This window comes from Protomyctophum parallelum, assembly GCF_964188405.1.
Source record: "Protomyctophum parallelum genome assembly, chromosome: 11".
Classification (NCBI taxonomy): domain Eukaryota; kingdom Metazoa; phylum Chordata; class Actinopteri; order Myctophiformes; family Myctophidae; genus Protomyctophum; species Protomyctophum parallelum.
In genome coordinates this window covers 21,873,799-21,897,447 of record NC_139707.1, presented here as the reverse complement: position 1 = coordinate 21,897,447, position 23,649 = coordinate 21,873,799, and the positions used below count along the sequence as shown (strand labels likewise).

The 23,649-nt window shown below is 41.6% G+C and overlaps 1 protein-coding gene across 1 annotated transcript in view; it reads left to right on the top strand.

Moving 5' to 3' along the window:
- baz2bb (bromodomain adjacent to zinc finger domain, 2Bb) overlaps positions 1 to 23,649 on the top strand; it is a 70,252-nt gene that overhangs the window by 4,243 nt on the left and 42,360 nt on the right. The window contains exon 2 of the mRNA XM_083777179.1: positions 6,134 to 6,176. The gene's annotated coding sequence lies outside the window, so the exon portion shown is untranslated. The remainder of the gene's footprint in view (positions 1 to 6,133; positions 6,177 to 23,649) is intronic.

Below are 23,649 nucleotides of genomic sequence, written 5' to 3'. Positions count from 1 at the left end.
CTGGTCACTGCTGCCACAAATGCTGGCCATTTTAGCTGTGCTAGGCATGCTTACTGCAGCCCCATTTCTGAATATTTAATTCTTGCTCAACATTGTGTGGCATGATAAGGGAATTGGGTAAAGTAGAGGACTCATTCCTTAAAAAATGTTAGGGTCAGCACAGACGCCAAAATGTTAGCATCCAACTCAGTTAATTGACTATAGGCTCCTTACGTGCTTTGCCCCCCCCCCCCCCCCCCCCCCACACACACACACACACACCCCTCGAACAAGTAAACGCTCTCACATGTTCTAGTTTTAAAGAAACTTCTTGCTAACAGTGCAAAGTTAATTACTCGCTGATGTAAGGCAAGATTGAAAGGCTGTGCCAGCCACTGTAAACAAACTTCTTTTTTATTGGATTAATGCTCCCAAGTGCTAGCCCTCTGTTTTAGCTGAGTGGTTTAAAAGGATCCACAGTGTGGATGGAGTGGATTATCAGGAATAATCTCTATGGGCAGAGAGGCGCCTCATGACAACGTGTAGGCTTTCCTGCTGTAGGATTATTTATTTCTAATACTTTTCAATTTTAGTGATAGATTTCGTAGAACATAACCAAATGACATGCATACAAGTTTGAAGAATTATATCACAGCTTTCACCTCATCAATATTGGTCAGTTTATTTTGCTAAATTAAATTATTGCTCATTGATTGGCTGCCTGTGACCACAATAGCCTCTGGTGCAATAATATCTTACAGCTATGAAATTACTTCCTATTAACATGGTGTGTGCGTGTGCGTGTGCGTGCGTGTGAAGCCTATTGATCATCAAAAGGGTATGAAAAATGAATCATGATTAATATAATTGCATCAAAATGAAGTTAACTGCCCATCAAAGATGATAATATAAAGTGTGTGTAAGCAAAGAAGGCTGGCTATCAGTTAAAAGTGAGTGGCTTTGGTACTGTATGTGTCTGTCAGTGTGAATGCAAAGAAGACACAAAATTTTATGTGCAAAATGTTCACCCCGTTCTGACTTTCCAGTGGTACACGTCTGTAATCCAACACAGCTGTGAAGTTTTAGACAGAGAAAGAAACCTGCTACCTGGACACTGTTATTTATTACTCATTACTTTGCAGTTTGCACACAGCTTTCTCTCTAGGCAGCCTCATGTCATTGTCTATTCTTTTAATGATTGCACAGAAAAAACATCTCAGTAACATGAGGAGGCTCAGCTGTACTGCAGTTCAAAGAGTTACCAGGGAAGACCTTTTATTTGAGGCTGGGAGGTGACCTTTTTTGCTCTCAGCACTGGATGAAATATCCTAATATAAAAGAAACTAATCTCTCCTTTCCACTGATGTTCCACACTACAAAATGACACAGATGGGAGTTGCAGGAAGAGTCTGTAATAGGTGAGGTGCACACTGCACAACAGCGTTGCTATTGATGTTGAGTCAAACACAGTCCTCTATGGATGGAAACCACTCTTCCCAGCTCCAACAAATCCTTCATGTGCAGAAGCTCCCATGTGCGATCCAAAATATTTTTAACTGATTTACAAAGGATATAGCAAGAGGGAGGTTCAGCATCCTCCCGCTCCCACACCGGCCGTGTTTTTCGGAAAATCGATGGAGAAACGCAACTAAAAATCAGAAAAACACGCTCGGTGTGTGGGGACCTTTAGAGCCTGACCGCCAGTGTATATCGGCCATTATTTCACTTTTGTCCCGATTTGTAACTACTTTAAATCTGGACTCCCTAATTTGGACATGTCATACCGGTGATGGTTTCATATTATTTCTATTAAACACAATCAGTGCCGGAAGTGCATCAAAATAGAAGCTCCGGGGTGCCAGAGTTGTCTGATCGCTTTTACTCTGAAAGCCATGAACCCGAAACACTTTCCTAAAAAAGTTGACTTTACAAAGTGACCTCACATCCCCGATCATCTTAATCTATTTTTTTACGCTCCAAAAAGCGTTCATATTTTGCGGGAGAGACGGATGAGGAGCAGAAATGAAGCGCCAGCATATCGATCCATTCATCACCACGGAGAGCGCCTTGGATTAGGAGATAGATACGAGTCATTCTTTCCGCCGCGCTAACATGGGATTCAATGACAAGCTAATAGTTGCACAGAGCGTTAGCGTACGGAAAGCGAAAAGCAAAATGCCAAAAAAGAAAATAGGAAAAATTCTGAATATTCTTATCTCGCCCTGTGTCACTAGGACGTCGCTAGGACGTCCACAGACGTCGTAGGCACACATTTTTCGGGATCCTTATGACGGCCTCACTCGTCGTATGAACTGAAACGGTTAAGAAAAGTACAAACTACAAGCTCAATGGCGATGCAATTTGCATTATATTGTTGTTGCATTATAGAGCGTCGTAGTCCCGCCCGCTCGAGAGACCCGGAAAATAATTCCCCGTTCATTTTCCTCATAGACTTTTCAAAAATAATTTATTTAAAGACGTTTACGCTGTGGACAAAGCCAACTCGAGTTGTGACAAATCTCATAGATAGCAAACACATGCGATTGCATGATTATATGGGAACATTTCCTAATAAGACTCAACCAGTCAATCCGGTACACTCTCCCTTGAAATTCAAACTCCTTTTCTGTGGAAGTTCTTGACATCTGACTTCCCAGTAACTGACAACATTGATGTCATCATCATACATCACCAGGTCATTTAGTGAACTAGTTTGTTTCCCAGCTAGTGGTCGATAAACCATACTAAACACATGGTCAGGGACCACATGCAATACCTTCATGGACCACCAGTGGTCCACGGACCACCTGTTGAAAACCTCTGGTTTAGGACTAGTATATCTGGCATCAGTCAGGCTTTACACAACATCCACCATCAGTTGAACGGGACTGAGCCTAAAACATGGCACATGAAGTGGTCCAGATGTACTGCAGGGATCTCGCACTACAGTCAGATCTCCTTTCAGGTCAGACTTCACGTCCTACATCCAGTCATTTTTTGCCTTTTTATTGAAAGGGGGAGAGAGATGGGGGGGGGAAGACATGCGGCAAAGGCCGATGGGCTCGAGACTCGAACCCACGACATGCCGTGAGGCTGGATTACCTGCCTGGACCGCTCAGCCGTGGCCCAGGACCATCCAGTCATTTCTTTATTTTTTATTTTTTTAAAGTAAATTTTATTCAAAGAGTATGACATATGTAGTTTTCACAGACAGAGAATACGACTCTTTGTTTTTTTCCCCAGTCATTTTCAATAGGCTGTGGGCGCTGGACTATTGTGGCTCTTAACAGTTTGGATTATGGAAACTCCACAAGGACTGTCTTCACACAACCATTTACGATTTAGGCATTTTGCTGACGCTCTTAATCCAGAGCGTTTTTCAGTAAGCAAGAACAAAAACATGCATGGTAATCATGAATTATACATAAACTAACAGTGGAATATCTAATGAAACTATGCGTATACACTATAGAGTGCTATGTCTATTGTCTACATACAATGCTATCTAAGTTACATAAATTGAGCCTGTCTGTAAGGTCGTCGAGGCTAGGGCAAGTGATACGGGCTAAGATGGAGTCTGAAGAGGTGGGTTTTCAGACTAGAGTCTGCAGTTCTGATTGCAAATTTGCAATGGGAAGTGCATTCCAGACTTTGGGACGTAAGTATGTAACATTAGTTTTCTGTTTTGTCTATAGACCTGGACTACTGTACCATAGGGACATAATTCAAAAATCTAATACGGATTGATTGATTGATTTATTAACAGTTTGCAGAATTACAGTACATTTCAAGTACAACTCAATACAAAAAACTGTTAACTGTGAGTGGACGACACCATAAAGCATTACACTTGTTTACAATTATAGGGTCCACCATTTTCAATTCATCAAAACATTAAGAGACGTACGAATATACACAACTTTATAGTCTATCATCATAGAGGGGGGGAAGGGGTGGGTGGGAGATTCAGATTTTACGGGGGCCAGTTTCGAATTGCCGTCCGTAGGTGCCCTTTGAGAGCAGTTTTGAAGGAGTCAAGGGATTTGCATGTCTTAATGACTGTTGGTAGGGCGTTCCACATTTTGGTGGCATAGGAGCGGAATTAATTTTAGACCCTTGTTTGTGCCGAATCTGGGTTGCACATGGTTTGTTGTACTCCCTCTGGTGTTGTGGGTGTGGACTTCATTTACATTAAGGAAGTATTTAGACAGGTACATGGGTATCTTGGTGGTGTAGCAAATCTTGTGGACCAGACCCATTGCAAGATGCTGTACTCTGTCGTCAACCCTAAGCCATTCCAGAGTGTCAAAGAGGGCAGGGGTGAGGTGGGTTGTTCCAACTTACAAGTGCGAAAAATGCAAATAGATGCAGTCAGGAACAAACCAGTCAAATGGAAATTTAAGAATGTAATCTATCCATGCTGGATTGCTGGTGATGATGTTTTATCTACCCTTAAAGATTTTAAACCCTTAAAGAAAAATATATAAATACTTACTTACTTTAATTTACAACTTTAATTATGTTGTAAAAGCCATATTCATAGATGAGGCTTGTTACTTTGAATTTAAATAGTTTATTTTTCTGACTAAAGATGGTAAGATGGGTGCTAAACAGGCCTTTATCCAACTTAAAAACATTATTTCCATTAGCATCTATGTGTTTCCTTTCCTAACATGTGTTCTCATGTTTTCCTCAGATGGTTTTCATTTCCACACATCTCACTTCACAGCGGAAAACACAAGGGAATTTGTGATAGTTACTATCCCTGCTCTCATGGTTGTCATGTGTAAAACTTTACTGTGTTATATGTAACCTGAGAGTTTGTGCCAGTAGTGTAATTGCAGGGTGGGGATGGGGGAGATTGGATCACAGAAAGAGAGAGTCCCACATCCATAGAGGATTACGGATATCCAGGATAGGTTTATTAAAAAGGCAAAGCGGGCTGTGAGTGTCTCACTGAATAAAACCCCCTTCTTTCAGTGAGACAAGAGGACTAATTCCTTAGACTCCATTAATTGGCTTGAAGCCATTTCGAAAGGAGAATATAGGCAAATGCCTACAGCAATCAAAGCCAGATTGCAACAAATGAAGGCAAATAGCCTAAATTTGCATGAAAAACATGAGGGACCACCTTGTTTGACTTCCTCAGTAGCAGCAGTCACTTCCTAGAGAGGCATTATTCATAGAGCTTTATCAAGGAAAAAAGGTAGGTTAAATAAATTACAAAACATATTTTTGTCCAGTGGCTAAGAATTATTTATCATCATGATTAATTCATGATAATCTTTGGCATTATCAGTAGTCTCAACTTGATTTGGCAATCCATTACAATATGGAACATCTCATTGTAGGTCTGCAATGTTTAAGACAGATTGGACTAAGGATATTTGAGTGATGCGTTGAGGCTGGAAATCGCATAGTGTACACTGTACAGCGTCTGTTGCTGACACTGGTGTAAAACTGGCCCAGCACTTCATTTCCTTCACATTCCAAACAAAATGAACCCAGATGGAAATGCGTAAATAGTAGAAATTTGCTGGCTGGTCAGAAATGTTTGCTGTGCTTACACAAGTGTTGTCGTTCTTGTGATAAAATCTCCTGAGCATGATAGTTGCTTTGGCAGAGGGTGCTTGTTAGAAAGGGCTTATAGTGTGGTATGGCTGTACTTGGACTAATTTCAAGACAGAAGCTTCAGCTGGAGAATGGAGATGCAATGGCTTTGCTCGAGATGCATTTTTAGAGAGAGAAAAAAAGATTTAAGTACTTACCAGTATGTCTACATAAGCTGTTCTGTAGAACACCTTTTGTTTTATCATGCCACTTACTGGACTCCTCAGTTCAACATTTTGTCTGTAAAGCTGCCCAATATGCTACTGTAGTTCTCATTCAATAGTCTGTATACATTTTCTCTGGAGTGTGTTTGACCATGTCCATGTCTAATGCAAATTACTCTTTTTGGTGTTTCATAAGGCCTGGTAGTACTTTGAGTTGCTGTTGATGTCTGAATGGATAAGTCATCTTCCCCTGGGGCCTTGGGCTCTTCCAAATTTGCATTTCTATTTTATTTTCATGGAGCTTTCAGAGCAGAATGATGCCGAATGAATAAATCAATAAAATCCAGCAATTAAGCTGACAGTGTTGTCTTGTGTTTCAGGTGCAGAGCAGTGATGTCACAGAACTGACGACAGTATTCTACAGTAAGTTGTCTGGTCTTCAACTACCTGCCAGTATAAACAGTTTAACTCTGTTTTCTGAAGATGCTCTGCTCATTTTGCATTACAAAAATAATTTTGCTTTGTTAAATTACATATTGTAGGGAAGAAGTGGAAAGGCCAGACTTGGCGGAACTCTTCAATTTAAAAGTATTATTTAGGTACAGGATTAGAATTTTCCAATTAGGCTGAGATTTAACAAGTCCCTCTTTAATGGAATTAGTTTGCACTACATTACACTTTGCTCTTAGTTTGAGGATTTCTAATTAGTTCCCATCGTGCATAGAATTAGTGTCTGTCTATTTCATTTGTGTATGTTTTTTTGTTTTGACTTTTGGGTTATTTTTAAATAAATTACTGTCACCCATACATGGGATAATTGGTGGGATTTGAACAGTTCTTTGCCTTTCTGATTTATATTTGAAGAGCCACTCTGCATACACTAGCTTTGAACAGTTGTTGCTTGGCTGCCTTTGTAAATTGTATTGTTTCCCCCTTGACAGTGTCAGTAGGGATCTTTAAGCCTCAGTTCCACTCCTATCAGAATGTGTGACTTACTACAACATTGTGTGAGTTATTTGTAGTACCATGCATGTCTTTTACATGTTGTACACGTTGAGAATGTACAGTCCTCCAGACTTCCACTGAAACAATGCATGTGGCTGACTGTAAAATATATGTACATAAAACAATTGAGTTATTGCTCTCTCCGATCCGGCATCAGATACAGGTGTCAGGTAGGCTCTAGTCTAGTACATTTCACGGGTAGCAGGACAATGTTATTATTGGACTTCCCCTTTCCACTTGGCTGCTTATTGTGCTTCTGAGAAATGTGAACAATCTTGGCGCACAAAGTCCACACGGTGCAAACTAGACACGCTCTTTACCTTCGAAAAATCTGAGGTGGAGTCGATAAAGAAAGAACTCCGAAGTGAAATAATGACATTGTTCACATGCCTTGCTCAATGTTGAACTTCCGCTGTAGAGGCAAGAAGACAACTACCACCTGATCCACAGGAAAAGCCTATTAGAATGTTTATGCAGTTGACCCTGGCAGGGGAGAGGTCACGCAATGCCGACTAACTGTGCTGGAACGGCAATGGGGAAAATGAGCCGGCCTGGAGGAATCCTATCATCTCTGAAGCTGGCCGTCCTGTGGGTGTAATGGAAACCTCCCAGGATTTACTACGGTTGTTATCGGTAACCTCCAGTTTACCTATGGGCCCCACCCCACAACACTTCAGCAAAGAGGCAGCTGGCTGGGGGTGGAAAAACAAGCAGGTGGAGCGAAATGCCTTCACGACCGACGACGTACGTCGCGACGTATATTTTTCCGTCGCAACGTATATTCGAGTACGTCCTGGCGTAAATATCAATTCGTCCCGGCAGAACGGACTCGTCGCGGCTATATCTACCCGTTTGCGACGTAATATGTTGGCTATTATTTTCCGTCGCGCCAGAACGGGACTCGTCGCAGCTATATCTACCCGTTGTGGCGTGAGCTGGACTCGTCACGGCAGAACGTGACTCGTCGCGACTATATCTACCCGTTTGCGACGTGCGCCTCGCCGGTCCGGTCTCCAGGCGAGCCTGCGTCCTTCATATATTTTTTTTTCTGCTCTCGTTGGACTTAACTTTAAAAGTCCAATGGAACACCTCTTTGTAACGGGTCGCTGTAGTATAGTGGTCTAATTCCTCGCCTCTCTATTCTTTTTTGCTGAGGACGCTGGTTCAATTCCCGCTCGCGGCAAACCAAAATTATTATATTTTAGACAGACAGACAGACAGACAGACAGACAGACAGACAGACTGCCTGTCTGCCTGCCTGTCTGCCTGCCTAATGTATTGTAAATAATGTATTCATTCCATACGGCTATTTTTTTTTAATATAAAAACTTTTGTCTTTCGCGCGATTCGAACCAGCGTCGTCAGCACCAAAACATTGAGAGGCGAGTGATTAAACCGCTGGACTACAGCGGCCATACGTTACAAAGAAGTGTTTCATTGGACTTATAAAGACAATAGCACCCAGCTGCAGTCTCGCAAGGGGAGGGACCGGAAGTGCTTTTATTTCCGGCTTCCACGTGCACAAGCGCACATACACGCACGCGAAATATAATGCGCGTGCACGACACGCACTTGCTGGTGCGCGCTTAAATGCCGGGTGTATATAGTACCATCTGTGCTTAAACATAATTACGTGGTCGGTTTGGAAAAGTTTGAAGTAGTTTGTTGTAGGTAATATTTTAATTGAAAGCTTATTAGTTGGTGGTATAAGTGTGCATATTTGAAGAAATGCAAATCTAACAATAATAAAATGATATGCAATAATAGGCTAGGCCTATATGGTCGATTATAACATAATGATATCAAGGCATTTAAGTAATGTAATAAGTTGCTATAACCCCGTACCCCTGTCCCACACACACCATGTCCAGACCATAGATCACAGACACACGACCATATGCATTTAATTTACTATGAAAACCTGCATTTCCCGTCAGTCAGTCAGTAAGTGTGTCATGTCACGCCTCGTGTCATGCCTCCATATATGGTCACGCCTCATGACACGTCACACCGCCATATATGGCCGTTTCCATATGATATAAGATCCCGACACTGACCTCATCAAACCCTGGATAGCCATACATTGAAAAGACTGGATCATCACCTAGATCTCCATATATGGAGCTGAGGCGGCCAGCAACTCTACATCTGACCTCATAATGTAATAATCAGCTCATAATGTAATTAAAAGACGAGCACATAACTTAATAGATTTTTCTATAATGTAATAATGTGTTACATTAAGAACCTCCACATAGGCGACTCATACTGTAATAAAACTTCATAATGCAATAATGTCTTTATAATGTATGAGCTGATTATTACATATTGCATTATATTTCGCGTGCGTGTATGTGCGCTTGTGCACGTGGAAGCCGGAAATAAAAGCACTTCCGGTCCCTCCCCTTGCGAGACTGCAGCTGGGTGCTATTGTCTTTATAAGTCCAATGAAACACTTCTTTGTAACGTATGGCCGCTGTAGTCCAGCGGTTTAATCACTCGCCTCTCAATGTTTTGGTGCTGACGACGCTGGTTCGAATCGCGCGAAAGACAAAAGTTTTTATATTAAAAAAAAATAGCCGTATGGAATGAATACATTATTTACAATACATTAGGCAGGCAGACAGGCAGGCAGACAGGCAGTCTGTCTGTCTGTCTGTCTGTCTGTCTGTCTGTCTAAAATATAATAATTTTGGTTTGCCGCGAGCGGGAATTGAACCAGCGTCCTCAGCAAAAAAGAATAGAGAGGCGAGGAATTAGACCACTATACTACAGCGACCCGTTACAAAGAGGTGTTCCATTGGACTTTTAAAGTTAAGTCCAACGAGAGCAGAAAAAAAAATATATGAAGGACGCAGGCTCGCCTGGAGACCGGACCGGCGAGGCGCACGTCGCAAACGGGTAGATATAGTCGCGACGAGTCACGTTCTGCCGTGACGAGTCCAGCTCACGCCACAACGGGTAGATATAGCTGCGACGAGTCCCGTTCTGGCGCGACGGAAAATAATAGCCAACATATTACGTCGCAAACGGGTAGATATAGCCGCGACGAGTCCGTTCTGCCGGGACGAATTGATATTTACGCCAGGACGTACTCGAATATACGTTGCGACGGAAAAATATACGTCGCGACGTACGTCGTCGGTCGTGAAGGCATTTCGCTGTCTCTCAAAACAAGAGGAGATGAGAAAAAGGGAAAAGGTGTGGCGAGGAAGAGCTGAACTTAGGAGAATAGGGTGTTTAGAAGTGACAAAGTGAGACATGATTAAAAAAAGGTCTGACGGAGATGACTGTTGGGGTGAAGGCATGAAGTGTAGTGTAGTGGAGATGCAAGGATGAAACGCGTTGAGCTCTGTGAGCCAAGGAACGGAGGAAAAAGATAGAAGCAGAAGTTGTGTGTGCGTGCGTGCGTGTGTGTGCGCGTTAACTAAAAACATTTGATGACCTCCTACAGTTAACGGTGGTGGCTTCAAAGAGCAGGCTATTTTCTGTGACTGGCCCTGAATGGCTAACAGATTGCTGTGGCAGTGCAATATGATGGTGGCAGTAAATACTGGAGCCCACTCTTCCTGCTGCTCAGTGCTCTGAGCAAAGCGCTGTGTAGTGTGTAGAGGGGCTGAAAGAAGTGGAGGGTGGAATAGAAAGTGATCCTGAAGTGGTGAAAAGAACTCTGTCGGATAAATATAAATCATTAACTAATGCAAGTGATATAGCTTTATTACATGGGTTAAAAATACCTAAGATTTGGGTCACATGCAACCTTTCCAACTATTAGGATTCACTTTATACATACTGCATGCCCTGCAAGGATTATTGGAGAATAAGCGCAAGCGCTATGTGGCAGGGAATTTGGCAGTAATATGAAAGTGAAATTACAAAAGTAATTATTATAAAACAATGGGAAGAAAACATGAAGAAATGGGATGAGGATAATACATTATTTTGATATAATGGTCTAATGCTTAAACTTTCAGGACTTAAATCTCTTCCCCATGCTTGTGGCTTACACATGTCAGACCTTGTGCTTATTTGTGCACTGATGGAAAGGGTAATTCCCCTCTCTTCTGAAGGGCAAATACAGCATATAGAGAAATACTGTAGCTCAATGAAACGTGTGCCATGATGCTCATGAGTCTCTGGCTTCACTGCAGTGTTAATTTTGCCAGCGAATTTGGATTGAGTTTGTCCGTCTTTTGAAAAAAAGCGTTTAGTTTTTGTCATATTTTAGTCATCTGAAATATGTTGCTTATAGTCTAGTTTTAGTTGACTAAATATAAAGATTTTAGTCAGTTGATTCTCATTTTGGTGGGCCTTCATGGAGTTGTAATGTCTTGTTTATACCTAGCTGTGTGCCATAAATATTTGCATCTAGTTTTATTTGTTGACGAAATTGTCATTGTATTTATTCATAGTTTTAGTCATACGTTATCTTTTAGTTAGTTTCCGTCAGTGAAACAAAAAGTAGTTGATGAACATTGATGAACAACGAAATTAACAATGCTTCACTGTCACACTTGAATTGACCAAATGATTGTAAGTCATCTGCAGCCAGACAATTGAACTAGGGACATTTGGTATGTATGAAGATTATTTTGTGTGCGGCAGCTTGTGTCAGTGTGGCTCTTCCTCTTAACGGGGATCAGCCTGGGGGAGGGCTGGGGTTGAGGGGCTCACACATGGCCTCCGCTCTTAAGTGCTGTCTCACCAGCAGATAGAACAGATCCCACTGACCCCACTGTTAAACCTCCTTGTCAAGAAGAGAGACATGTCTTTTCGGAGATGCTGCTGTCGTCTCGCACCCCTCCTCCCTCGCTATCCTCCCGAGTGCCATTTCAGTTGCTGGTGGAGCGATCGGCTAACACAGACTTGATACATCTACAGCATTTAGATCCTATCTGATGTGTTGCCGATTGCATTTGGTCCTCCATTCGCCCTGCCGTGTGTAGATGGGTCATAAGCGCCCTTCTTTCATGTTCCCAGCCACTTACTTATACCATGACCAACACATGTTCATATTGAACAAAATGTGTCATGAGGGCCTCCATTACACATTTTGGTCTGACATGGAGGCACAGTATATTCCTATGTGTGAGACCCTTTGAGAATAAATATTATATAAAATTACAAGTTGTGCAATTTCTATTGCTTTTGAGCCTGAGCTGATGATTTGATTTGGCCCTTTTCTTTTTCAGCTGCATTGTCAAACTCAAATTAGGCTGACTGTGATCTTACAGAGGACTAATTACACAGTTGGTATTTAAAGCTGAGGGATGAGCTCCAGCCAGCTGCAGCCACAGAGGCTAATTTGTTGTCAATAAAGTAGAATTAATCATGTGTAACCCCCCCCCCCAATGGGTTAAAGGTCACGGTAGGCTTGGGCCCCGGGATAGTTGTGGCACATTCTACGTGGAAGATATTGTTTGAGGATTGCAGACCCATAAGGCATAAGGGCTTCTCTGTGGTGTGCAGATGGCGTGGAAGAAAATTGAATTTTCTTTAGTATCTTTTCGTAGTTATGGCCAGCTGCCTGCCATTCACCCCCCCCCCCCCCCCCCTTTTTTTTTTTTTTTACTGCTGGCATCGAGAGTCCAGCAGAGGCCAGGGGATTTTGTTTTCCTCTCTCTGACTAAATCAATACACAACAGAACAGATATTGTGTTGTACAAAATAAATAATCCTAAAGGAGCAATGCCCTGACAATTTGGCCCAAGACTGGATCTATCCCTGCTGGGTTTGTCATGTCCATTTGCTCAATGTTCTTCTCACCCCTCATTTTTTCTCTTCCTTGACCACCGTGTGAGAGTGAAGAAGAAACGCCTCGTCCTCCCCCACCCATAACGCAGATCTGAAAAGGCTCAAATAATATCGATGCTAATAAAATGCTTTCCATCCTCGGGCTGCATAAATGCCACTTAGCCGGATGAGGGATCATGCTGGCAGCAGCTTGCTGTGTCTACTGAGAGAGGATCTGTGCCATCAGCGCTCAGATGCACGTAGAGGTGACGCCAAGGTGAACGCAGACATGTCAAATGGTTGAAAATCATTGATATTCTGACTCGAAGGCTGCAAATGTCTCGGTGGCAGATGGAGTCTTTGTCAGGGAAAGAAAAATGGCATCTCGGGAACATCAGTGCTGTTTTCCCCATATCAGCTCTGCTGGCGAACGGTGACCTTCCGCCGCTCACAGAGATCCCTGCGCACTTTGATCAATTATCTTCACTGCCATTGTTTACTAGGCAAGTGGAAAAGGATTAAAATGTCAATTTTTAGGGGAGACGTTGTTTGTGCAGTCGTGAGGCAGCCTTTGTTGGTGCAGAAAGATGAGATCAAGTGTGTGGCTGGTTAAACTGAACTTTATCATTGTCAACTGAGGGGAGATCTGGGTCCATCCCCTTTTGATTAAATTGGTCAGCGGCCTAGCATTTGTATTTTCTCATTGACTGGGTTTAATTTGAAGTTAATAGTATCACAGAGTATTATGACACATGCTTTTCTGTAACAATGCTCCCATTTTAAACCAACAAACATAGTTAGTAGCCTAGCCTAGTCGTAATCCTGTGTGACCCTTAGGGTGTTCATGAGAATAAAATGTACACTAAACTGCAGTATATAAAATATATTCACTTATGTACGGGAAAACCACTGCATGGAAAGTGTTTTCATCCATCCATTTTGCCTTGTCAAACAATTATTATAATGGATTTGACTGAACCTCTACCTGTCTAACCTATACCTGATCATTAACATAATTAACATTTTTAATGGATTACTCCTAATGGCTTCTCCAGACTTGGCTATATAGCATGGTATCGCATTGATGTTTAGTTTAGTCTCTTTCCATTTGCGCCACTTGATTCGTAATGTGAAATTCACATTACGATGTGAATGAGGTTCTCTCTGCTTAAAATGTATGATAAATGTGTTTATAGAAACAATCCAAATTCTGTAAGAAATGTGGGCTATTCTGGCCTGCATATGCTGAATGAAGCTGTGATATGCAATCATCATTCTTGTTTGAAACAAAATCAAGGTAGGAGAAAATACTGAAAGGTCAGGGGAAAGAAATGAGGAAAAAGAACAAACGATGCAAAAAGCAAATGACACCGGGACCTCAGTTTAATATGTACTGTATGTACTTCAGCTTGATGGTTGATTTCATTAGCGGATCTCATTGTTATGCATCGACTGTTCTCCTGCAGCAAAAATGAATATTGTATTCACATGGCCTGAATATTCAGGAGGAAATGTTTGGATTTAGATGGCATTTACCATTAAAAAAAAAAGCTGTATTGCTTCCCTGCCCCCAATGCCACGAACAATTAATACCATTGTATCGATTGTCATTCACTCCAGATGTTGGATAATTTGAAGAAGAGTTTAATTTCCCTTGTTGATTTGGTTTGGGTTTCCAGGTGATGCTAGGGAGACTTTTTTTCTAACGAAAACATTGTACCCTACATCTCTTGTACAGGTTTCAGCACTTTTCTACTAGGTTTGCATATAGTATACAGGCAGTTGCAGTATGGTGGGTGTCTTTTAATTTCCTTTCCTATATACTACAGTATATAGACATTTGGGTGTTTGTGTGATGTACAGAAAAAAATATCACACCTGTGTGAAGTGAGGGGCGCTCTTATATCATACATCAAATCATCACAATTTGCGTCTTCACCTTTCTGTCCTCACTTTTTGTCTTCAATGTTTGTGTTTACACAAACACGGAAAACTGGGCATAGGACGGGCTAGCACCCCTCAAAAACGGTCAAAATATTTGTAAAAAGCTAATTGTACATTGTCACCACAAGCTCTAAAACATTAGGTCACTGACAGACAATGGAGGTCAATTTATGAAGCTGTTAAGTATGCTGTTGTACTACTTTACAGAGTGATTAACCTGCCACTGTGCCATAGTGTCTCATGTTTACGGTGCCATTTATAAATGCATCACTTTAGTCAGGTAAGGAAGCACGTGTCTCAGTCTCATGAAATGGATATTATAGGGAACCTTTACCATCTTTGGATTGTAATCAATAATGGCTCTAAGTGCAGAAAAGTCTTGCCCTCCAAATCAATCAATTTAAGCCTCACATTAAAGCTTGCAGTAATATATAGGGTAAAAAAATAACAATTGTGTCTTAAGTGCATGCATACATACAGTATACGCCAACGTCATATTTAGTTGCAATTGACATCTTCAGCCAACCATGAAACGGCACTGGTCTTTCTTCATCAATCTAAAGAAGTCCTCTGTATGAGTGCACTAATTGCCTGGTAGTAATTCTGTACAATTTAAACTTTTGCAAACCCCTTCTCAATAATGCCGGCTGTGTGGTACATCAAGTACCATTTTAAAGTAAAAGAGTAGGCCTACTTCCTAAACATATGAGACTGTTGTGATATTGGAAACCAAACCTGGGTTACAGCAGTTCTTTTCCCCCTCTCTGTGTGGAGGGTGATATTACCCTGCCATGCCAGGCACCTGTCCTCCCCTGTTTCAGGCCTGACTGCACACAGCTTTCAGAGGGTAGTGCTCATCGAGGTGCGGTAACAGGAGCTGTGTGGAGCATTTTCCATTAGCGAGGCACTCTGTGTGTGCGCGAGGTGCTCTGTTTCACACAATCTTCATACAGCGTCCCCTGCTATGACAACAATAACAAGGACAGACCCTGCTCTTTATTGGGCTTACAGGTGGTAGCCTAGTTTATCGGAAATGTGTTCATATTGGCTTGCTCGAAGCCAAGCATACCCCATCCTAGGACAAAATCTAAATGGGGTACTTGAAAGGAAGGATGTTTTTTAAAGTGCTTTATTTATATAATTTTACCAAGACTGAAGGTTAATTTCTTGACTTTTTGGCTGTCAGAAGTGACTGTAACCTGATGATGCAGGCCTGACACCGAAATGGCTCCAGCTTGATGTAGTATGCAGCTAAATTGAGAGTACTGACAGTCTGACAGTCTGTTGTCAGAATGAGTATAATGTGGCTTACACTGTGTTGGAGTGTGAAGCAGCGCCTGGTGTGAGTGCCATTTGAACAGTGTGGTCAGTCATACTGTAAGTGGTGGAGGAGCGCAACACTGGTTTAAAATGCAGATGAGCACCCCTTAACAGTATAAGCACTACGTTTACAATAGACTTAGGTATTTACCTTCCAGACTGGCACCATATGGGCTCATCATGTAAAGGCAACATACATACACTCAAAATGACTATTTGATGGTGGGTTAAGGGTTGGGTTTAAATTTAAATTTGCAGGCTAATTAATACAAAGCTGTCACACTTTAAAGAATCACGTTGACAACGAGCCCATCTCTGCACAGTTGAAAGCTACTGCTTTGAGATAATGATGTGTTTTTCAAATAGGCCTTGATGTGCTATGGCTGCCTGTGACCACAATAGCCTCTGGTGCAATAATATCTCACAGCTATGAAATGACTTCCTATTAACATGGACATTGTGTGTGTGTGTGTGTGTGTGTGTGTGTGTGTGTGTGTGTGTGTGTGTGTGTGTGTGTGTGTGTGGCACCACATACTCTGTGTTAGTTCTACACGATGGCAACGCACATGGACTCTGGAACAGAGCAAGCAGACATGATGGAAATATTCGTTTTCTATAGGAGATGGAGCTCTGTTTTAGTGAAGAGGGCTCAGAGGCAGACAGGAAATTAGTTATTTTCTCCGCACATTCATCAAAATAAAAATAGTCTGAGTATCCCAAGTGACTCGCAGCCCGAACACACACCATTGAAGCCACAGCTACATGCACCATGCGCTTAGTGTGAACTCTCCGATGAATTTCAGGTTTCTTTAGTTTTCCCCCCCATTTGAATACTGTTAACCACTTAAGCCAGTTTATACTTTATACGTAGTACATCAAAGAGCCGATCTGCGACGCGTTAAGCGCTTGTAGATCTGCTACTTTTGCAAAGTGTTTGCTTATTATGACATGCCCATGCTATGATGCTAGGGATTCTGAGGTTCATCTGATTAAATCCATTACTGTGTTCTCCTCATTTAGGCTACTGTAAAGCTTAAGCGTCTCCTCATGTCGAAACTGCTGTCTCTCATTTCCATCACGCAAGAACTAACAATCGATTCACAACATGGCCTCTTCAGTTTTGTAACCTTCACATGTTTCTTGAGCAAAACTCTCAATGTATAACACAGTTCAAGTATGGGGGACGACTTGAGATGACAACACTCTTAGACATGTGCCTCTGTCACCTCTGCCCGTGATAACCTTTGATTTAATGGCTTACAGGCATAGTGTCGACAGAGGTTGCTTGTGTGCCAATGATTCAGTCCATTCCTGAAGAAGATCCTAAGGGATCGAAACGTTGAATCAAATAAACCAGTGGAGCTGAGTTTTTCATACCAGTGTTGCAGACTCTATTTTTTCTAATGATTCAGTCTGTGCCTCTTGTTCAGTGTGAGTCTGAGAGCATAGATAAGTGGTTTTTATTTTGAGCGTTCTTCACCCTATTGTTTCGTGCTGTGATATCTGTGAAGTGATGGCAGAGATCAGGAAATTACAAGTTACCTTTTTTATATGAGCAAAATGATTTTAATTGAACTGATGATGTTTGTTTAAATTGCCTCCAATCTCTCAAATGCTCTGTTATTCAGTATTATTGATCACTGTTGATCTTGATTATTCTAAACGTTTGGAGTACCTGACAGGCTGACAACTAAATAAAAGCGATTTGATTCTCCACTGTCAGTCACCAGACAAAGGCCACTATTATTATCATAATTCAACCTCGCCTAACCCCAGCCAGGCCCTCCCCGCTTGCTTTCAGCGTGAAGCTATGACTATATCTGTTCAAATTGTGTTTATAGCTTCTAAATTGACATTTGCTTCCTGCTCTTGGCCAGCTCATGCCAAACCAGAGATCTGGGTAAGTATCTTTCAGAGGAAATTAGGCCATTTGCGATTGCGAGTCTCTCTACTTTATTCATAACATCTGAACAAATATTTGCCTGCATACAGTATATCTTACGGGCACATCGTGTTGCCTGATCATTTAAACAAGTGGTTTTCAACCCTTTCAATATCAAGGGACACTGTTTCGGCTTTTGAGCCACAGACCACCATTTGATGAGATTTAGCCTCTCAGACTCCGACCCAAGTCTTAGAATAGTTTGTCGTTGGATAAGATTTTGTCCACAATTCCATGCTATTATTAATGTGGTACCATAGGAGAGAGAACAGGCAAACGTTGATGAAAAATATCAATTATAATTGTGTAGACTTCATGCAAATTAAGTAATGCAGATGTTTTAACAATAATTTAACTCTTGTAAAGGTCCATTTGGTTTAATTTAATGCCATTTTTGTAAAATAATATTGTTTAAAGAAAATCTGCCTAATGATGAGGTGGACAGGTTTCTGAACTGCCCACAGCCCTCCTATGAGACACAGACCGAGTAGAAAAATATTGTGCCATTTTATCATGATTATTAGTGAGGACCTATTATATGAAGATACCGGTAGGTTGAAAAGTGGTGAAGTGGTCCTTTTAAGTGATGCTGGCCTGGGTCAAATATTCCATTGATTCTAGGCAATTATTTCAGCGTATATATCGACACATTAAAACCTTTTGCAAATGACCTTGTATCGTTGACATGTTTGCCTGTGTACCTCTGTTTATTATGAGCATGTAGCTACTTTCAAGGCATCCATTCCAGATGTGTTCACTCACACAGGATTAGAAATGCTGTAATTGACAAGCCAGACTGAACACAGGCCTTTGTCATCCAATTGACTATGTTTTCATCCTCTAAATAACTGTTTTCTAGCAAAGGTGCAATGACCTTGTGACTTGTTTTGCACGTGCTTGCAGTTTTTTAATCAAGCTCTTCACATCAAATGTGTGTATTCTTTTTAAGGCTGTTCCACTTCCATCCAGGCAGGAATTAAAAAGTAAAAATAAATCCTTTACTAGGTAGTTTTCAGTTTTTGCTGGTGATGCAGCCATTTCCTCCTCCGCTGATTATAAATGCAAATTCCTCACATTAACAAAATGTGCTTTCGTAGTATAAGGTTACGCCAGGTTATAGACTCTAAGATAATTGGTCTGTTTCGGCACACTAACCACAATAAATACAACAATGCTTCCTGAATGAGACATACTGTATAGGTAATAGCAGTACTGTAGTACTGTATAATTTTGAAGGGATGCCTTCGTCGAGGTTGACGTGTGTTCCTGTGTGATGTACAGCTAACGAGGAAATTCAGATTTAGACATTGTATTTCACTAAAAATAGAATTAAACTTGGCAACCCCCCCCCTCCTGCCCTGCACTTATTGATCGAGCTTCAAGGAGACTTTCAGTAAGCTACTTTTTAGCCATCCATTTGCTCCAAACTTTGACATCTGGTAAGATGGTGGGCTACATGTGTCATTGAGGTTGATTTATATTGGCAGAGTAACTAGTATTTAAAGGTCATTCCGGAAAATGTATTAGAATATGCTAATGATGCATAGTAATATATTACAAACTGTGAATTGAAACGCAGCTGTCGCCAGAGACTGTTTTGTCTTGGAATGCACCTTGACTTATCTGTTTGTTTCCACAATGACTTGTTTCCAAGAGGGGAAAAACTGTCAACTAGTGACAGAAAGTCCACAAGCATAACAAAGCAAGCAATGTATTTTAAGTTTGCCTCATTATTTCATTTTCCATTTTCTCCCTTTTTTCTTCAGGCTAAATGTAATTTTCTTTTCTTTTATCTGTGTGTTCACATTTCTACATAATACTGGGTTTGATTGACATATTAAGGTTTTTAGCTGGCTCGTAGGCGGTGTGCTGTAGCAGATGAACCGGGGGAGATGTCATGTGCTGTGACCACGGAGAGCTCCTCTTCTTCCCTTTTGTGCAGATGCACACACCATGTCTGTCTGTTTGAGCATCCGTCTCTCTCTCACGTTACCAGTGTGGACCTTTTTCAGCTAAGTTCAGCCTCTCACAGCACGCTTAAACATCACAGGAGCCATCACTGTCCAGCCATGATGGTCTCCGACAGAATTGGACACAGCTGGACTGCAGCAAATTTGGGAGGCACATGAGAATAGGGCAACGAAAGTTCAGCAAACTACTTCCACAGACTACGGACAACAGTAGCAGCTGCTCTGTGGTCTGACAATGTTTCCTTTTTATTCCTGCATTTTGAGTGGTCCACACTAGTCCCTGGGCATTCTGAAGAATGTGCAAAGGGAACCGGATGGTCTCATGCCTCTGCCCCAGTAAAGCATTGCCCTGTTGTTATCTCAATCGTAACAGCTCTGGCCTGTCTGGAATGTTAAGGGCCCCACTGGAGTCTTTGTGGGACAAAAATGTGTGTCCAGACCAGGTTCTGAGATTGTAATGCCATGCTTTTCTCCACACACCAAAGTGACTGTTGAGCTGATAGGAAGCGGGCATCTCCATTAGGGAACTAATGCAAAACTTGAGGTGATGAAAACTTCCCATGGGCAGTGAAATGCATGGCTTGTGCCTGATAATATGGCATTTTTTGCCTATCAATCGCCAAATAGATATATTTTAAATAGGTTGTCATAAGGGGTGTGTGTGTGTGTGTGTCCACCATCCTCCCCTTCCACTGTAAATGTGGACATATATGGATGCTGGACGGCGTGTAACAAATGCTCTGTCAGTGACTGGATCTATTTTATTCCTTCATTCGGCTCACTGCAGTCCTACTCCCAATGCTGCTGATATGTGATTTATGTTGTGCTCTTCAGAGAGCGAGAGAGAGCGGGAAGAGCCCTCTCTGCAGGAATGAGAAAGCCATCATAGTGATGTTTACCTTGATCCTCGCTGCCTTTTATTTCATTCATAACGCTGACAGTGGGAGAGAAATGGGATAAAAGCCCTGTTTGGCCAGAGTGTTCCCTCTACATAAATAGCAGGGAGACATTGTTTATTTGGTCTTGTGGAGCATGTGAAGGTCATTGACATCACAGTGTCAAGACTGGCAGCACCCTTGGACTTTGCACCCCCATTGTTTTTGGTATGATATAATTAGCCGGAGGAATCGGCACTCCGTCACACGCTGACCTCGCCCCTCACCACCGTGCAACCAGGACAACGATGTCTCTTCATGCGTCTGTGTGAGTGTAGTCTGGATGACTCCAGCCACGCACAAACTCATCCATTTAGGTTGGTTAAACAGAAAAGTAGCTCGGTACAATACCTCTGTGTATTGGTTTGTCTTATGAGGAAAGAAGTCGTATCCATGATTTTGGAAGACGTTTCCTGTCATTTTGTGGTTGGATTCAAAATAGTAGAAAGTGCCCTTTGTATTGGTGTGATGTCTTTTATTAAGCAGTGCAGAATGACAGATAACCTTTGCACCAGCAGCCTAGTCTCATTTTGTAGCTCTGTCTCCTGTCAGGTGATTGCGTTCTAATTTATATTCAAGCTGTTTCTGATGTTTACATGCAAATACACCCTCCCCCTCCCCCTTAGTATTAAACAGAGTATTTCAATTGCTGAATTGATAATTTGATATCACATTTTGAGTTGCACAGTCCAGCTGTTACCACCTTGCTTTGTGTGGATAATTGAAATTGCAAGTTAAAGCTATGCAAATTATGTTTTCTTAAGAAGAGCCGTTTTTATTTATTTTATTTATCACACGCATTAACACTTGGTGTTATTTTAGCAAAGGGAAGTGTGAAGTCTGGTGGGAGCTTGAAAATATGTTACGTTAGCAAAGAGAAGTGTGAAGTCTGGACGTGGTAAACAGACCCTTTTTTTGTTTGTTCCGTTATTGTGACTAGCATGCCATGTTCACATTTTTGTTGAGCCTGTTTGAGTCAACATTTTTCCAGCTACAGTCAGGCTTTAATAGTGTGCCACATTTTTTAATAACTAGCTTAAGTCTTTTGTCATCTAATTAAATAGACTCTTTGTTGATGGTGTCACAGCCTTTGTTGAATAATCAACAAAAGGACATTGAATGTTTTCGTGCAAATTTTGCCTTGTCTTGACTCGGGATTCTACCTTGTTATCTCCGTTATTTCTTCCCTGCGTCTTTCATGACAATTAGCTATCTTGTTAAGCGTGTAGATGCTTTTTGTGTCCTTCATTGTTCTTTGCAGAAAGCAATAACCATTTTGTTTTTGTCTTGCTCCTCACATACGTGTTGCATGCATTGTGCATGATAAGCAAGAAGGGCTCCGATTTTTTGTGTTTTCACAACCACATTTCTCGCCCATATTCAACTCTTTTCCTCCTGGCTCCCATGCAATATCTTTCTCGATGCTTAGATTACAATCAATCTGTTGATGGGTTACTATTGGTTGCAAATCTTTCTGAACTTGGCCACAGTAACTATGGCATTCTCTATTTTGGACATCAATATAGGCAAAAGAACCCAACAACTTTAAATAGATAGGTGTTGTCGATGGGCTAAAGACGTAAATAGGGCTTAAGTTTATTGTCATTCATCAGATTTCATGCCTGAGTTTCACACAAGCATTTGATAAAATTAGAGTGTAGTTGACAATACATTTTTTATTTTGTATTTTTCTCCTTTTAAGAGGGTTTTAAACAAACACTTGATTACACAAAAGCCCCAATGAGCAACATTATTTCCTCAATTTTCATTATCAGCAACAAATAGTCACTGTAATGAGGCCTTCAGGAAATTATGGAGTAGAAAATGATTTAGGCTAGGAGTAAACAAGTAGGGTGAGATGGGAATTTGTGTAATGTGTAGTAATAACACGCTGTAAGCATGATTATCTCTAACAAGCATTGGCATGCCATGCCATCGTTGGTCTGCCTTTGGAAGCATTGCGAAAACAATTGTACTCTAAACGGCTCTCGTGTTACACAGTTAACAGATTTATGTGGCACTGAATAGTACTACTGTATAATGAGGGAGAAATTACTTGATAGGAAAGAATGAACAACATCTCATCGAAAACTACCTGTCTGTCTGTCTGTTCGTCTGTGTCTCTCTCTTCATTTTTGTTTAAAAATGTTGGATGTGCAGCAAGCACTTACATTAACAGTTTGACTGTTTTTTACGATTAACCCGCATTTTAATCAACCCCCCTTCACTGCCGAGATTGTTGTATTACCTTTAGAGCATACGCTGAATTATTTGGGCTTTTAATCCGCGAAAATCCATCAAAAAAAGCTCCCGTGGTTTGTTATGATCTGTGTGTAGCATCCACCATCTTGGTGCACGCGGAAGACGCACACAAGATTGGTTTCAATGAGGCGTTGCACCCAATGCATTTCCATTGGCCTCAATTTCCCAGAAGCCCTAGCAGCCCACAGCATGTGACGATTTCCGGTTTCGACATCACAGCGAAGGCATCCAGTCTCATACTCCGCGACGAAGACGGATTTTCTTTTGATTCATTACATTACGGCGGATTAAACACATAAAACAAAAGGCGGGTATGTCCGATACGGCAGCGACATTAACCTGGAGTAATCCATTCAAGGCACGGAAACTGTTAACATAAAGAAGAAAAGAGGTCACTGCTTTTTATAAAGCCGAAGTAGTAGATTAATTGCAGTTGATTGGGGGATGAATGAAGTGGCTTGTCCCCCTCCTCGTTCTTCCTACCGTCTCCTCCCTTCCTCCTCCTTTTCTCTCTGTACGTGTCTAATTAAAATGTGCAGGGCCCAGGACTACATATTTTATGGCTAATGCCCACTGTTGACGGGCCAGGGGAAGGCAGCAGCCCCAGGAATGTGTCCGTGATGGATGTCAGTCCGCGCGGAACATGTGGGATTCCTGTTTCCAGAGCCCCGCGTTCCCGCCCCCGGATCACTCCTCATGGAAATGATCTGCGCGTTGCGCACACTCTAAAAAAAACGTGCGCTAATGCCGCTGTGAAGGACAAATGTGTTTCTTCAAACATTTGT